Consider the following 6,609-nt stretch of genomic DNA (forward strand, 5'->3'; position numbering starts at 1 on the left):
TGCATAGTAATACAAGAAAACATTAATTAGTGTCTTAGTTATTTATGTGCAATGTCTTTTGAAGAGAAAATCTATCAGATACGTTATTGAATGAACATCAGCAATCATCTTTTCTGCAGCTCCAATAAGAACAGTCGACTTTCAGCAGGAAGGAAACATCATCAGCTGCAGCTCAGAGGGGATCTACCCTCAACCTGAGCTCACCTGGTCCACCACACCTCCATCCAACATCAACCTCCACAACACAACCACAGTCCAGCAGAATGAAGAGCAGCTTTACAGCATCAGTAGTTCTCTGATCCTCTCACACAGTCATACTGATCTGGTCTACAGCTGCACCGTCTCAACTCCAACAAACAACATGACGGCCTCTCTGTCTAGAACAGGTAAGTGGACTTATGTTCAGAGCAGGAGGGAATGTACACCTGTCAACTCAGTAATGCTGAGGAGACGCTGATAAGTGACACCTCTGTGAAGATAAGTGGAGGTAAAACAGCAAAAGTTCCTCTGATTATCTGGAAGATGTGTTTGACCTGCAGACATCAAAGATCACAAAACTCCATCATGGAGCTTCCAGAGACAGAAAATTAACTGAATCTTTTATATTTCAGGGAAATCAGTCAATGAAGAAGGAATCCCAGTCGGAGTGATTGTAGGTGTTTCAGTTGCAGTAGTTTTAATTCTGTTACTGGTGTGTATTTGTATAAAGGTAAGAAGATGTTCTTCCTTCACTTTGGTGTTTATTTCTTGTACACTGCTTGTATTAATGATGTTTCTGATCATTTCTCAGATCAGTGGGGGAATGACAGTAGTATACCTGTGCGAAATCTGTTTAGAAGGTAAATGTTGTGTGTTAAACTTGTGTGCTGCTCTGTGTGAACTACAGTAAATGAGGGAACATGTTAAAGGAGAAAACTGTTGTCATCAAGTTATTTTTCTGGGATGTTTCAGGAACATTTCCACCACTTATTTTCTACAACATGCTTTGTTGTATCAGCTAAGATACAGCTCTGCAGAAGCTAGCTGACTGACTGGATGGATGGACGGATGGATGAATGGATGGATGGATGGACAGATACTTTATTAATCCCAAGAGAAATTCAAGAATTTCACACTGAAGGAGAATAAGCAAAGAACTGTTTGTGGTTTATCTGTTTTTGGTGCTAAATTGTGTCTCATTCTTTTTGCAGGTGTGTCTGTCTGCATAGAGAATGACTGAACACGATAAAGGTAAAAAAAAAAAAAAGGGTTGATGAGTTTGTTCCAGAAAGACTGAAGAGGAGCTTTAATTCTGTGTTTTGGAGATGAACTCATTGTTCTTCAACTGATAAATAAATTAAATGAACAAAAACACTTGGGCACTAGTTACAAATCAGACACACTACAGGGTTGTTTTTCTGCTAAATAAATAAGCTATCAGTCGACTTCCACGATTTTTGATAGAACATATTATTTTAAATCCTGCAGTAAATGATTGTAAAATGACCTGAACAAATTGTAATGAAGTTCATTTACTCATGTACAGACTTGAAGTTTTTCCATCTTCCTCACTACATCTCAGAGCTAAACGCTGTAGATTTACTCCACATTGTCTGATATAAAGTAGATCGGTAGTTAGAGTGAGATCCTGACTGTTTTTGTTGTGTTTAGAGTAATTTGAGGCCCAGAACAAAAACACTAAATTAACTCAACACTATTGAACAAATTCAGTCTTTCTGTTACATATATAATCTACTTATTACTGAGGGTTTGTCTTGTTTCAGAATGGCTCTTTACAGAGTGACTACATGCATTTATCTGATAGAATTTGTGCTTTTTTCTGCCATTTCTGATCATTTCATGAACTTAAATGTCTGTTAAGTGTGATTAAATTAAATCTCACTGAATAAAACTGGCTAAAACAAACAAACTGCTATTTTCATTTTCTGTTCTTTGCATTCTGGAAATGCTGAAAGGCAAAAATAAGGTCAGGAAATAAAATGAATGAACAAATTCTGTTTATGCTGCAGCAAGAATGGACACAGTCAGACTTCACTGTGATTTTTACTTTAAGTTTATGAAACTTTGATTTTTTTTTAAATGGCATAAATAAAATCATTTTAATGTTTTCACTCCTCACTCTGCAGTTTCATGTCTTCTGTTGTGTAAATCTCTGACACACCTGAGGTGCAGGAATGTCCATGAAGCCTGAGTCATGATTTGTCACAGTGGATAGAAACTATCTCTGCTGGTATAAACATTAAACCAGTCAGATGAGGTTTATGATGAACGCCACACGACTAAAGTTCATTTTTATTGCTGCACCTCAACGGAAATGAAAACGAGCAATGATGGGATCAAATTCGTAGAGTTTTTGGCGGTTCTGATTTTTCTTTGGACTCCTTCAAGTGGAGGTGAGTGAAGCGATTACATCATTATTATTCTACGATCTAAACCTGAATCACAGGAGTGTTTACTGTTTTCATGGTGGTTTACACCAGAAGAAACAAACACATTTAAAGTTCAGCAAAGAAAAACTACATCCAGAAATGAACTTTAGTGTGTTTGTGCTTCTTGACAGTCTACATGTAGTTTAGTGTTAAAATGTCAGAGATTTATCAAAAGTGAAGTGTTTCTAGAAGTTAAACCGGCAGAATGGGAGTAGAGACACCTCAGCTATGTGTACAGAGACGGAGACTTCATTTCCTCATTGTTGTTTTACTTATCATTCAATCAAATAAATTATTCAAATGCTCACAATTCAGCTATAATTCAGCTGTTCATATGTGGTGGAAAAATTGGAATTTCTGCAAAGATTTAAGATGAAATTCTGCAAAAGGTGAACTTCAAATGCAACAAGCTGCAAAACGTTTGCATGACATTTAACAAAAACTGTATAGAAAAGAAAATGTTTATCTCAGGTTATAAGTGGTTGTTTCAGTTTCTGGGAGTACTACAGGATTAGTTCATTCATACGTCATAAATATTTCAGCTGGAATCCTGCAGAACCAGTCACAGTGAAACCTGAGCAGAACAGACAGATGGTAAATGTTTGTAGTTTTTTACATTCCTGACAGCATTCCTTTGTCACAGCATTGTTTGGTAATTAAGGGTCAAATGTCAAACCACTGTTCTGGTGTTATGTAAAAACATTTTACAGATTATTGTTGCTTTTAACTTTTCACTGATTTCAATAATAATAATGGTAACAAAAATAACAAATCTTTACCTTTTTAAACCCCAAAACCTGCTGATAGGTTTGGAAAACAAGTCATCTTTGTAAAAACTACCAAAAAGACACAATTTATAAAAGTCACAAACCTGTGAAAACAGACAAAAAAATTATTTTTTCAGCGTTCTAATGGTCCTTATCTTGTTCCATCTGACAAAATAACTAACTTAAATAAACTACTCAGCTTTACAATTTTGCTCACTTCAATGCTTCATATTTTTGTGGAAGTTCAGCGACGTTGAGAGAAGATGAGGAGGCAGACAGAGCGAGACACTGGAGACTCAGCTGATTTAGGTTGTGAGTTTACTGATATCAGGAGAAGCGACATCGACAGAGCAGCAGTTCTAAGGATTCTCTCTGATCTTTGGGGATATTACTGGAGTTGGGAGAAGGTCAGATTCAGATTACAGACCAATATGGAGACAACCGGTCAGCTTAGTCACATCAGAACAGACAATATCTAACCTCAATCAGAGCAGAGAGTCCTGGTACATCGTCCTCCTACAGCATCTGTCTGTCTGCAGATAATTGAGGTTGATGTCAACTAACAGCTACAAGGAAACACCTTAAAAAGAGGAAAGTCATTTTTCCTTCCCAAATACGTCATTTTATTTTATAGTTTTTCTTGGTCGCTTTGGTTCATTTCTCAGATCAGAATTGAAATTCTAAAAACTACTTGTTCAATCTTCACATTGTGTCACTTGTGCACATCAAACAAGCAGTTTTCTTTGAACAAGCTGCAAATGCTTTAGTGCATCCATGCAGATGATTATGTACAATTCCCTGCTGTTTCCTACATGATTAACTGCTTTAGTCATGTTGATCAGAATGTATTCTACTGGATCTCTGCTGAGTAGTCTCACCCAGCTTGTAGTTTGTCATCATTTATAGCATCATTACTTTGTGAGTTCTCTCTACTTCTAGTCAGAGTCGTTCTGTTTCCGTCGAGGTGTAGGATTTTATGTTGCAGTGAAAAATGAGACAACAGTGAGGAAAATGTGAAAAAAAACAACTGTTAGGAATTCAAAGGTTTTATGTGAGTCCTCTCAGATACATGTGCTGTTTTCTTGGACTGATTTTACATGACATCTCTTTACCTGATGTTGCAGATACTGAGGTGTCCTGTGTTTTTATGGAGAGATGCATCTTACCGTGCAGCTTCCAGGCTGGTCCTCAAGTCATCATCCACTGGGCTCATATGAAAGGACTTGGTGTCCACTCGTTCTACAGCAACCAAGACCAGCTTGGAAATCAGCACCAGATCTACAGAAACAGGACGTCACTGTTCAAGGACCAGATCTCCAGAGGAAACGCCTCACTGCAGCTGACAGGAGTGAAGGTTCAGGATGAAGGAATATACGAGTGTTTCATCAGCACCAACAATAGAAACAAGGAGTCATTTATCAACCTAAAAGTTGATGGTATGAGATGTGCATAGTAATACAATAAAACATGAATTAGTTTCTTAGTTATTTATTTGCAATATATTTCTAAGAGAAAAATTATCAAATATATTATTGAATGAACATCAAAGATCTTTTCTTTCTCCTCTTTTGCAGCTCCAGTCCATGAAGTGAACATCCAGCAGGTAGAAAACAGGATGAGCTGCAGCTCAGAGGGGATCTACCCTCAACCTGAGCTCACCTGGTCCACCACACCTCCATCCAACATCAACCTCCACAACACAACCACAGTCCAGCAGAATGAAGAGCAGCTTTACAGCATCAGTAGTTCTCTGATCCTCTCACACAGTCATACTGATCTGGTCTACAGCTGCACCGTCACAACTCCAACAAACAACATGACGGCCTCTCTGTCTAGAACAGGTAAGTGGACTTATGTTCAGAGCAGGAGGGAATGTACACCTGTCAACTCAGTAATGCTGAGGAGACGCTGATAAGTGACACCTCTGTGAAGATAAGTGGAGGTAAAACAGCAAAAGTTCCTCTGATTATCTGGAAGATGTGTTTGACCTGCAGACATCAAAGATCACAAAACTCCATCATGGAGCTTCCAGAGACAGAAAATTAACTGAATCTTTTATATTTCAGGGAATTCAGTCAATGGAGGAAGAAACAGAGTCGGGCTGGTTGGAGCTGTTTTGGTTGCAGCAGCAGCAGTAGTAGTAGTAGTAGTAGTAGGAGTAGGAGTCGGTCTGTTTCTGTTCTGGAAAAAGAAAAAAGGTAAGAAGATGTTCTTCCTTCACTTTGGTATTTATTTCTTGTTTGTTGTTTGTGTTGATGATGTTTTCTGAACATTTCTCAGGTCAAAAAGAAAACAACATAGGAAGGCTAAGCAGCATTAAACCTTTGTTAAGTAAGTAAATGTTCTTTGTTAAACTTGTGTGCTGCTCTGTGTGAACTACAGTAAATGAGGGAACATGTTAAAGGAGAAAACTGTTGTCATCAAGTTAGTTTTCTGGGATGTTTCAGGAACATTTCCACCATTTATTTTCTACAACATGCTTTGTTGTATCAGATCAGATTCAGCTCTGCAGAAGCTGAATTTCATTCTGAAGGAGAATACAGAAAGAATTGTTTTGTATTTTATGTTTTTGGTGCTAAATTTGATCTCATTCTATTTGCAGATGCATTAAACTTGAAGATATAAATGCAGGAACACAATGGAGGTAAAAAAAACGGTTAATGAGTTTGTTACAGAACAACTGAAGAGGAGCTTTAATATTGTGTTTTGGAGACATTTGACAAACATATTGTTCTTTAACTTATGAATAAATTCTATGATTTTTAATCAGACGTTTTTTACTCGAGCAGCTGTGAATTACTTTGTCTTGATGTTTAAATTTCATTCCAGGGTTGTTTCTCTGCTATAAATAAGCTATCAGTCGACTTCCATGACTTTTCATACAGATTATTTTAAATCCTGCAGTAAATGACTGTAAAATCAGCTGAACAAAATGTAATCAAGTTCATTCTACATCTGGAGACCAGAAACACACAACTCAGGGAATAAGTGGACAGGATCAATCTGAACTGGAAATATTTCACTACAGCGACTTGGATCATGAAATAGACCCAGACAACAATTTCTTCTCCACCTGCAGCAACTATTGCCACTACTACACTGAAGAACAGTCCAACCAGAACATTAAATCCAAGGACAAATGATCAATTATCCAATTCAACAGCAGAAGCCTGTATGCAAACTTCAATAACATAAAGGAATTTCTACAGAAATGTTCACACCCATTTAACATAATTGCTGTATCTGAAACCTGGATAAACACGGAAAAAGGCATTGACTTTGAGCTTGAGGATTATGAACTGAGGTACAACAACAAACAAACTAAAAGTGGAGGAGGTGTGGCAATATATGTGGATAAAACGCTGGATTTGAAAGTTTTAGATAGCATAACGACTGTGGCAGAGAACCTATTA

This window comes from Acanthochromis polyacanthus, chromosome 20, assembly GCF_021347895.1.
Source record: "Acanthochromis polyacanthus isolate Apoly-LR-REF ecotype Palm Island chromosome 20, KAUST_Apoly_ChrSc, whole genome shotgun sequence".
In the NCBI taxonomy this organism is placed as follows: Eukaryota; Metazoa; Chordata; class Actinopteri; family Pomacentridae; genus Acanthochromis; species Acanthochromis polyacanthus.